The following is an 11,282-nucleotide window of genomic DNA, read 5'->3' as shown; positions in this document are numbered from 1 at the left end:
AAGAAGAAAGTGACCTGGTACCTAATGCAATGACTAGGCAGGGGTGGGGGTGGGAAAGGGTGGGGTGGGAACGGCTGCCCCAAGGTAGGGCAGACCAGAAACGGAACAACTGGCTTGTGGCACTGCTGCGCCTCTAGTGTCAGTCTCCCTGGCTGTAGAAGGCCGAGGCCAGGCTGGTTTGTCAAAAGCCAGCCTGAGCTGCTCCTGGCTCTGGGCGCCATAGCTTTCCTGGGGGCAGGGCTCGTTTTCCCAGGACACTTGTAACCGAGGGCCTCTGCCCTGAAGAGATGAAGACAAGCTCTTGAGGGCAAACTTGGGGCAGGTCCTGCTAATCTGAAGCTTCTAGGCTAGCAGGGTCTCTTGTCTCTGGGCACTGCGCTGCTGATCTGATTTCATGCAGAAAGCCAGTGTCCAGATGCTACAGGTGGGAAGGCAAGTGTGGTTGGGTCACCAAGAGAGGGCAGTGTGCAGGTTTGGAGCAGTGGAGTGAGCCTGAAGCAGCTGCTGAGCGTGTCTGGGGACGTGAGCCTGCCGCAGCCAAGTTACCAGCTCTGCGATGGGAGCCTCTGCTTAGCGGGGTGGCGGATCTCAGGAGGGTTGGGGCCTGTTTGGGGATGGCCCTCACTGAAGGGAGCTGCTGCTTGGCCTCGTTCCCCGTGGGTCCCACCCACAGTCCCTGGAAAAGCCTAGCAAGGGAGTGGTGCTCCAGGGAGCTAGAAGAGCCTAGAAAGCCCCTCCCAGTGGGCTGGCCCTCAGCTGTTGCCAGCCTCACCCGAGCGGTCTGTTGAAGGCTGCCCTTGCTCTATAGAATCCCAGACCTGCCAGGACTCCTCGGGGGTAGAATGGGGCTGGCAGTAGGCAGGGCTTGTGCACAAAAGCCAATCTGTGACACAGATTTCAGAGAAAGAATTTCATCAGTGTCCTGTAAGGAAACAGGCAAAGCCAGGCCTCAGGCGTGTCTCCCCGAGCTGGAGGGAGTGGGGGTCTTATAGAATTCTAGTAAAGGCATGATATGAGTAGAGTGGGCTGAGGTGACAGCACCTGGGGTGGAGTTCTGGTTGAGCGTGTGCTGAGGTTTGTGCTGAGTCATAGGATGCAGGTATGAAAATGGTGGCCTTGACGTGAATATGGGTGTGATTTTTCGTATTATGATATAGGTTACTACTGGTGAAGGTTCTATATTACTGCACAGGTCTAGAGGGCCAGTTCTGACTGAAACCAGTTCTATTGGAACTGGAACTGGGGTGGCATGGTTCAAGTTCTCATTAAACATGAGGGGTTGGTAGCAGGGTCATCAGACCACTAAGCTACAAAAACAACAGGATAAGAGTAGGTGCAACATCACAAGATCACCTATTGACCATCACAAGGGAAGACACCTGGGTGACAGTTCAGTAGTTTATACATATGGTTAGTAAACAGACGTTCTTGGTTTCGGGGTTGTTAGGCATAAATGGGGGTGTTTAAAAGCAGCCTTTGGAAGGCCCCCCATGTCTGGGCGTTGGGTACAGAGGCAGCTAAGATACTTTCTGATCAAGTGTCTGTGTGGTTCTGGGGCTCCTGGGAAGAACGGGAAGGTCTTTGGTTTAGGTTCTTGCCCTTTCAAGTGTGGTCTGTAAAGAAAACCATTAGCAGCATCCAGGAACTTAGAAAGGCAGACCTGAGAATCTGCAGCTTAACAAAATTCCCCAGGTGACTCAGATGTGTTAACGTGCCCTGGGCCAGGGGAGCTGCATGGAGAAGGCATCTTGCCCACCTAAGGTGAGGGTGTACCTTGGCTGGGGAGGTGCTTCCTGGAGGTGGTGTGTCTTCATGAGGAGAGACACCTAAAGAGGTGGCAACCTGCGGCTATACAGGTGTCAGGGTCGCCAGCCAAAGCAAGACTCCCACGACCCCCAATGGAAAGATGTCAGCAAGACGGACAAGACAGCAAGTTCAGCTTCACAAACGGGGGCCGGTTCCCCACAGCCAGTGGGGCTCTGTGGCTGAAGCGGGGAGATGTTCCACCTGCAGCAGCCCTCTCGTGTTTGTGGGCCTTAGTGGAACCCTGCTCCCTCCCTGTGAGGGACAGGTATACTATTGGGTTGTGAGCTGTCCTAAGACATGTCCACCAGTGTCAGTTGGTCTCTGGTGAACCTTCACGTGTGCTCGGGACGGTGGGGGAAGGAGTGGACTGGCAGTTCCCAATCTATGAGGGGACTGGGCTTTACCTGCCAGGTCCTGAGCACCTGTGGGTCCCAGCCCCCCACCACGGGGCGATGCTGGAGTGAAGTCTCAAAGGACTAGCAGGAGGTGCCAGGTGGGGAGCCCTGAGGGAAGCGGCCTCGATCTGCGTAAAGGGTGGGGTTTGGGCTGCTGGAGGGTAAGTGGGGTCACCAAAGGCTGTGAGCAGAGGAGGCCCGGAGGCTGGGAGGAACCAGGCCCGGACCCAGACCGTGCTCCTGCCACTTCTAGTGGTGCAAACTCGGCAGGTCCCACCTGCGCGGTGGGGACTATAAGACCGTCGAAGGGGTAAAGGAGTGAAGCACTTGGTTGAATGATGGTTCTTGCAGCAGGACGCTGGCAAAGAGTGCCAGGCAGCCTTCAAACCCCACCCAGCTGAGCCTGTTTCCTGGAGGAAATGCCTCTCCCTGTCCCCTCTTCAGCTGTGGGAGTCATCCATTTCAGGGCTGGAGGATTAAATGAGAAACATGCTATTTGGTAGGAGACCTGTGTTCAGCCGGAGCTGTTCTAGAAACTAATGCTACCCCAGGACACCCTGGAGTCTGTCCCTGCAGCCAACACCCATCCCATCTGTTCCTTGCCTTTAAGTTCCAGTGCGTTGCGACATCCTGGGAACTCGGCCTTCGTTCAGCTTCTGCCGATCTTGGCAGAAAGAGGAAGAGGCTGTGCCTGGTACGGGGAGGAAGTGAGACTACGACCCTGACTGTCAGCTCCAGCTGGGCCTGCCGCGGGAGAGGCAGCTGCGCAGTGACCGTGTCCTGCCTTCCTGCCTCGCGGCGGGGCCTGGCGGCTGAGGGCTGTCTTCACTCCTGGCTGCTGACAGCCTCTTCCCATAGCGTTTGGAGCTGCTTCCTAGTAGATCCTGTGCAACTCTTGGTGAATCAATACTTCTAAAAATTGAGTCGGGGGAAGCAGATGTGGCTCAAGTGATAAGGTTTCCGCCTACCATCTAGGAGGACCTGGGTTCGATCCCCGAGGCCCCCTGGTGGAAAAGAAGAGAAAGCGTGCCTGTGCGGTGAGCCCAGTGCCCATGTGGGTGCCTGGGCAAGTGAGTAACGCACCAAGATGATGATGTAACAAAGGAGAGATGGAGGGGAGAGTCAAGGTGAAGTGCAGCAGAGACCAGGAACTGAGGTGGGGCGATTGACCGGGAACTTCTCCACATCAGAGGTTCCCAGGATCGAATCCCAGCAAATCCTAGAGGGGAAAGATGAGAAGACAAAAAGAAATAGATACAGAAGCTCACACAGTGAATGGACACAGATAGCAAAAACAGCAGGGCAGGAGATGGGGTGGGGGCGGGGAAGAAAAAAAATTCCTGGCTTCCAGTAGCCAGGAAAAGATGAAATGTGTTAAAGGACAATTAAAAAACAAAAGTAAGATGATGACTCATAAATATAAAACAATATGCAAGTTGTTGTTAAACTTAGGGATATAAAAACTGGTTTACAGGGGACTCCAGGGAAATGGATGTGGCTCCAGCAATTGGGCTCCCCTCACAATATAGGAGGTCCAGGGTTGATGCCCAGGACCTCCTGGTGAAGCAGGCTGGCCCATGTGAGGTGCTGCCCGGCATAGGAGTGCTGGCCCATGCGGAGACTAGCACAGCAAGATGACGCAACAAAGAGACACTGGAAGTGGCTGTGGCTCAATCAGTTGGGCTCCCGTCTACCATACGGGAGGCCCTGGGTTCGCGTCCTGGGGCCTCCTCGTGAAGGCAAGCTGGCCTGCGCCCACAGAGAACTGGCGCAGCAAGATGATACAACAAAGGGAGACAAGCAGGCAGAAGAACATGCAGTGGATGGACACAGAGCAGACAGCAAGGAAGCCTCAAGGGGGGTAAATTAAAAAAAAAAAAAAGGCACAGGAGAGGTAATAAGAGATGTAGCAGACCAGGGAACGGAGGTGGCACAAGAGAATGATCGCCTCTCTCCCACTCTGGAAGGTCCCAGGATTGGTTAAAGGAGTCGCCTAATGAGAATACAAGCAGACACAGAAGAACACACAGGAATGGACACAGAGAGCAGACAATGGAGGGAGGGGGGAGAAATAAATCTTAAAAAGGGACTCCAAAGAAGAGGCATGTATATGTATATAGGCCACCAGGGATGCTGAATGCTGAAATAAATGTGCTGACCCGTACAACCACGGCCTCTTCCTCTGTGCAGAAATCAGTTGCCTCTCTACAGGCAAGAGTCATTTGCAATTACTGCAAGTTTTCGACAACTTGCAGAGTTGTAAAATATCTTTGGAGAAGACAATGAAATCGACACCCAGTAATCTTTTTGCCCATTTCAGAGTCTTTCACCATTGTCCCTGGCAGGTGCTAGATTGATCAGGTCCATTTCCCTGTGGCTTCTAAGTAACTTCTCCTAAGCGTGAGTGGAAGTTTTCAGGGCGAGTTCGGGTACCAGCAGAAAGCCAGCCCTGGGTCTCCCAAGGCGCCTCTTGCCCTCAGCCTTTAGGCTTGGAAGCCCGGCCTGTCCACACGCCACAGCTGACCCCAGCTCTTGGGCAACTCCTGGATCCCAAGCCAGGAAGCTGGGGTATGAATTTACCATGAGAACAATAACCAGGTAGAGTGTGACTGCCTAGTGCTAAGCCAGCTTCCCAGAGGACCTGCCCGTGAGGGCATCTTGGTTGGTGACCCCAGGCTGCCAGCTAGGGGACGAGCAACAACGTGCTTGGAACGTGCTCGGAGGGGCTGGGCCTGGCCTACGACTGCGTCACTCCTCGGGGCTATAAAACCGCCGCGCCTGTTGGCCATTTGGGTCACACCTGGGCCCAAGGCTCAGCGATGCCAGGTGCTCTCCATTAATCAGAAACGAGCCAGGTCACCGAGGCTTCTAATCAGACACAAGCCCTCCAGAGTGTCAGACGGAGGCCAATGAGCTGAGGCACTAAGCAACAGAATCCTGCTTTTCTAAGCAAAACATCAGGAAAAAAAAAAACCACTCAAGGCCCTTATCAGTGATGCTGTGCCTTTTCTCAGGTTTGCTTTGAACTTTTCCTGCTCCCGGGTGAGCTGGGGACTGCTTTCAGGAACCAAACCCTGCGAGGCCGTGACCTCTGCCACGTGGAGTGACATTTAAGGATTCATTCGTTTGTTTAAATCTCAGCCCTTAGCCACCACCACTCCCCAGGCCGTGGTCACCAGCCATATTCTTTCTGGGACCACATCGTTTATTCTCAGGTGTTTGACACTTGCAGGCCTGCAGGTGGCTCACACCTGAGCCTTTGGAACAGTCTCTGGGCAGACAATTTAGGAAAAAAAGCCCAGTGGGGACATTTCTGCTCCCACTTGGTCCTCAGCCGCTCACCTCTGAGCGGCTCAACCTGTCCTACTGTGTATGAAAACACACAAACACACACACACACACACATAAGTCCTTAGGCCATACCCTAACTTCTCCTAGGAGCTTTTTAGGTCTCCTTCCAGAAGCTTCCTAGGCCTACAAGCCTGTGTACTTTTTATTTTTTAACACAAGTAGGTGTCCATTCTACTCGACCCTCACTTCTGAAAGTTCCTTTTTTATTTAGCAATAAATCTTTGTTCCCCAAACGGGGGCACTGGTGAGTCTTCCTCATTCTTTCAAGAGCTACCTGGTGTGACAGGGTTATTTACCCAGCTGGGCATGCAAGTCATTTTTGTCCTTTGCTATGTATACTGGCGTAAAGGTCAGTTCTCAAGTTCCCAGGTTCCCGACAGACTGCCCGCTGTAGCCTCAGCACATAACACACTCAGCATTCTCCCTCCCCCAAAATAAAAGTCCACATCTCCTGTTCTCCCCTTTTGCCGCTGCCCTATTTTGCTTCTTTTCACAACCAGAATTCTCTCTTTTTCCTAAATAAAGATAGCCTTTATTTTCAGGTTATAAAAATGGAGCCCATTCATTATGACACACTTACATGACACAGAAAAAACACAAAGAAAGTAAAAATCACCTGCCATCTGCCTCTGGGATGTGACCAGATTGGCTAATGTCCTTCCAGGCACCCACAGTCATGGGCAACCTTATGTGAGTGGCATTCCACCAGTGTGCCTGTCATCTGTGAGCCACCCCCCACCACCACCACATGCTGGGAATACCAGGACTTTTCTTGGAAGAGCCTTCTTTGGTCCTTTGACTCCATTCCTAACCTTCGCAACCCCACAAACCCATAGACATCTGCTTGAGCTCCTCCTGCTGCATGGAAATGGCTCTCTGACCACCAATGACTTCCCTGTAGCTAAGTCTGAAGTTTGGGACCTTTCCTGAAGTCAGCTGGCAGATTAGAGCTGGGAGGTAGGAACCCTGGGTTCTAGTGGAGGCTTCCCTCCCTGGCCCAGCTTGTTGGCCCTCTCAGGCGTGTCTGACACACAGAGCCCCTCTTTCCTGAGACGTTCCCTGTGGCTTCCTGGACATCATCCACACTGGGCTCCCCTGGTCCAGTGCTTGGCACACACCAAGTTCTTTAGAAATGTTATAGATGGGTATGGCTGAGAAAACTGAAGCTCTCAGAGGGGAAGTGAACTGTTCTTGCCCTTATGTGTCGGCCCTGGAGTTTCCTAGAATAAATTGCAGGTAGAATGGTACACCTCGTTCTCCAAGGGAGGGCTGGCTCTGGGTTGAATTGGGCATATCTGACTTTGGTGCCCCCCTCCCTGGACATAAGGCCTATGCCTCCCTACGTTAGTTGCCATGTTGCAAAGAGTCTTGGCCTAGGGTACTGGAAGCTGGGCTGCCAAGGCTCTCCCTCTCTTTCTTCACTCATTTGAGCAAGTGACAACTTCTCTCTGGGCCTCAGTTTCCTCTTCTATAAAATGAAATTTTTGAACTGAAGAGACATCCTCCATCTCCTGTGGTCACCTTAAATCCCTGACATGAACATCATTAGGTTAGATAAGGATGCCTAACTGTGAGGCCGGAATTCAGAGGACCCTAACCCCCCTGAAATGATATGCAAAGTGTGTCCTAGTGTGGGAACATTCACAGCCGAGCATTTTCCTGGGAGTAGCCTTCTTTACCTTTTCAAAGGAGGTCTGAGATCCCCAGAGTCACCACCCTGCTTCAGACTGCCATCATCTTCTACCTGGTCTACGGCAACAGCCTCTGAAGAGCTACCTCCTTTCTCCTTCCCTCTAATCTTCCTCCACCCATCACACAGCCTTTCTTTCTAAATGTAGTGCTGATCCTGGCATTTCCCTGCTTCAATCCTTCCATTGGCTACAGGTACCCAAATTCCTCGCCTGGCATTTCAAGTCCATCATGATGTCATTCAGCCTCCTCTCCATACCAAACATTCTGCCCCAGTGTTTAAGTGTCCTTCTCCCCAAGTAGATATGAGGCTTTCCTAGGAAAGAAATGAAGTTTCTGGTTTAACTTTTAAGAACCTATACCCAGTACAGGGCGTGGAACCATGTAGAGCCGGTAACAATTCTTTAAAATGAGTCGGTGAATTAATGAAGGAGTGAGTCAATGAGCGAATAAACAAAGGAAGAACACATAACACCTGAGCAGGTGAAGCTTGGGTTCAGCCCCGCCCTCGGAAGCCCCGTCCCGCCCACCTGCCCCGCAGGAACTACATTTCCCAGAAGGCCGCGGTGGCGGGCATGCGTACTGGGACGCTCGGAAGCTGCGACGCCGTTTCACTCTGGCTGCCTCCTCCTTAGAGCCGGATCCGCAGCCCGAGTGCTGCGGCGAGCTCAGCCTGCCCCCCGCCCGCTTCAGCCTCGGTGAGAGGGCCGGGCCGACCACTTGCTCGTCGCCAGGGCTGGGGTCCCGGGGACCGGGGGACGGAGCCGAGCTGGGACCGGAAGGGGGCGGGCGTGGGAGTGAGGAGGGCTGGGCCGGGGCCGGAGGAGAGCCCTGGGGTGAGGTCTGGGACGATTGGGGGACTGTTCTCTGGGCCGGGGTCCGGGAGGTGAAGTTGAGGGAGTTGGGAGGCGCTGGGAGCTTAGGACAGAGCTGGGTGTGGTAGGGTGGACGCCTGGGTGGAAGTTGAAGGGCTAGCAGGGGGAAGGGCGCAGACCTTGGAAGTTTGGGTCCGTCGGGAGGAGTGTTCCCCTTTTCCCACAGGACCTTGGAGGAGGCTGCGGTGATGTCGCCACCAGGCAGCCTGGGTAGGGTTTGAGTTCTTTCTCCAGGTGAAGGACAAACTGGGGACTGGGGCTGTGCTTCGGAGGAGTTTGTCCACACTTTCCCTCCTTTCAAGTGCGGTGCGCTTTTCTGGAAGCTCCTGTTTTCTGGGGCCTTGAGTTACTTTTGGGAGGTGCATAATGTATGCTGAAGAGGATTTAAAAGACTCTTCCTTTTTCTGGAACTCCCCTTTAATCTGCCTTTCTCAGTCAGCTGCTGTCCTCCACACTGGTTCCACTTTCCTCAGTGCCAACAGGAAATAGGGCGCATACAGACACTTGGACCCTTAAGAAACTCAAAACATTTCTGCCTGCCATCCTAGGCTCTATTTTTATTTTTTATTTTGAAGGAGGTACTGGGGGTTGAACCTGGGACCTCATACATGGGAAGCAGTCAATCAACCAGTGAGCTACACCTGCTCCCCGCTAGCCTCTCTAAGAGGTTGAATTCCTGGTAGGCTAAATCAAGTAATTAGGCCTCTTGTTCAATTTGCTGTGTGACCTTGGCCAAACTTTTCTCCTCTCTGGTATGTTGGTTTTCTGGATGCCTGCCTTGCAGCCTGGCTTATGAAGTCCTCTTAGGCCTCTCTCTGAGGTGGCTCGGGTATAAAATTGTGTGTGTGTGTGTGTTTTAACTATCTCCTTAACTGTTGAGAGGGAGGAGGGAGACTGTTGTACCTTCTGCTTCCCAGGCTGTATTGGGAAATAAATCTGGTGGTTTCCAGTCCCCAGCTGCAGCACGTGGCTCCAACATCTGTGCATTTGATTTCACTAACTGCTGTTTCTCAATTTTAAAACCTGATCATCATCTTCCTTGTTGGCAAAGGTGCCTTGGAAATTGTGTTGCTGAATCAGCAAGCCTTTCAGATTTGCCCAGTTTTTGTTGTTTACATTTGCTATCAAGATGGGAACTCAAACAAGTCATTCCGCTTAACAATCTGGTGACACTATCAAAAAGAGACAGTTTTTACCAGCTCTCCAGAGAAAAAAGGTGAGAGCCACGGGGACTTTGTTTTGTTGCCTTCCCAATCTGGTTTTCAATAGAGAAGGTGGGGGACTGGGGAAGGTGGAATTTGAGGTCTCCAGGATGAGAGGGGGCTCTGGGAGTTGATAGTTGATTACCACGGTCTCAAATTAAAGTGGTTTCTTGCCAACTGCTTCTCCTGTTTAACCAGTCTTAGAGGATGCTTTCCACTTTAAGACATGCCTTATGGGATGAAAGACATATGTCATGATTTCTGCATTTGACCTGGAAAATTTTCTTTTGTCACATTAACCTTTACTGGGTGCCTCCTTTGTGTCTGGCATGTTCTCAGTCCTGGCGGGACAGTGGTGAGAGACAAGATCTCCGCTCTCTGGGAGCTCATGGTTTGGAAAAGACAGAGAGCCAACAGTCAGTGGCAAGTGTTGTCAGTGTGGTACACCTGGAGGTGGGGGAAGCACAGGGTAGAGGAGGGAGGGTCAGGAAGGCTGTTTTTTTTTGAGGTACCAGGATTGGGGATTGAACCTGGGACCTTGTATATGGGAAGGCGGCACTCAACCGCTGAGCCATATTGGCTCTTCTAAGTTGTTTTGTTTGTTTGCTTGTTGTTTGTTCTGGTTTTTAGGAGGCACTGGGACCTCCTGTGTGGGAAGCAGGTGCTCAACTGCTTGAACCACATCTGCTCCCTAGGAAATCTTCTTGTACGAGGTGAAAGCCCGGGGAGTGTTGGTGTTGAAGGGAGAGGACGACTTAGAAAAGTGTGGGAAAGTGGCTTGGTAGAGGATTCTGCAAGTGCAAAGTCAGGAAGCGACATGGTGCTTCTGGGGTGCTGAAAGCAGTTCAGTGTGGCAGAAATGACAAGAGGTGGGTGTTGGGTAGAGGAAGCTGGAAAGGTGGGCAGAGAGCTAATGCAGACTGTGGCAATGCCAAGGCTCTAGGGAGTGGGACACGGAAGGGTTTTGAAGAGAATTCCCCATGGTGTATTCTGAAAGCATACCCACTGAGAAGCGGGACTGGACTAGACTAGATTATTCTCTTAGCTTTTAAACTGTGTGCTTCATCTCTCTGCTTCTTTCACCTGTCTCACTGACTATCGCCTCACACCATGCCAGCCTCTGGTAGAGGGGACACAGACGTGAGATTTGCTGTCAAGTTGCTCAAGGTCCTGTTGAAGAGAGAAAATGAAATAAAGAATTGTGTTTACTTTTCTCTTGCACCCATCAGGGCATCATAGAGGCGCTGTTTAAATTCAGCCTTGAAAGTATGGGTGAGGTGAGGACGGGTGGTCAGGTGAATGGAGCTCTGGGTAGAACAGAGTCATGGGCGTGGGGAAACCCTGGATGAATATGATGTGTCTACCCCGGAGTTTAAGCAAGTTGTAGCTTAAACTCTCTTGCAGGGATTGGGGAGAAGGGAGGTGTTGAACAAGGGAACTGAAAGTACTGTTGGCAGGGAGGGAGGGACCAGATTGTGAAGGGCTCTGAATATCCACCAGAGGACTTTGAAGTTTATTCTGGAGGTCCCGGGGAGGTGTGGAGTAGACAGGGTTGGAACCTTGATCTTGCCTGTACGTGAGTGGACCAGGAGGAGAGAGAGGAGTTGGAGAAGCCATTTGGGCAGGAGGACTTACCAAGGTGAGGGGTGTGAAGGTCCCAGCCCGATGCTGGCGGTGTGGGCTGAGGAGGTGAGGGCATGTGGATGGGGGGTAGTCTGAGGGGAGGAGGGCACAGGCTGGGGCAGCTGCTGGGCTGTGGGGAGAAGGTGGAGGAGGAGCAAGAATCCCAGGTTTTTCTCTGTCCCCCCTACTTCCGACTGCTTGGGAGTGGGGGGCAGGATGGAGAGCCAGGGAATCCAGAAGGATAAGAAGAATTAGGAAGGAAGATGAGTTTGGCTTCAGATATGGCCAAGGTACATGAAAGTCCAATAGGAAATGGGGCTGTGCACTGGGGAGAAGAGTCA

At 52.3% G+C, this 11,282-nt stretch overlaps 1 protein-coding gene across 5 annotated transcripts in view; it reads left to right on the top strand.

Annotated features, from left to right (window-relative positions):
- The first annotated feature begins 7,819 nt into the window (after positions 1-7,819).
- Positions 7,820-11,282, top strand: part of DTX2 (deltex E3 ubiquitin ligase 2) — a 36,399-nt gene continuing 32,936 nt past the window's right edge. For 2 of the 5 annotated variants that reach the window (XM_023591424.3, XM_004448278.4), the window contains exon 1: positions 7,820-7,939. The gene's annotated coding sequence lies outside the window, so the exon portion shown is untranslated. Of the gene's footprint in view, positions 7,940-9,167; positions 9,333-9,885; positions 10,958-11,282 lie in introns of those variants that run through there. The other 3 variants (XM_004448280.3, XM_071211175.1, XM_004448279.5) reach the window with 3 other exon arrangements.

This window comes from Dasypus novemcinctus, chromosome 23 (genome assembly GCF_030445035.2).
Source record: "Dasypus novemcinctus isolate mDasNov1 chromosome 23, mDasNov1.1.hap2, whole genome shotgun sequence".
Classification (NCBI taxonomy): domain Eukaryota; kingdom Metazoa; phylum Chordata; class Mammalia; order Cingulata; family Dasypodidae; genus Dasypus; species Dasypus novemcinctus.
The sequence above is the reverse complement of the archived record's forward strand: the minus strand, read 5'-3'. Positions and strand labels throughout refer to the sequence as shown.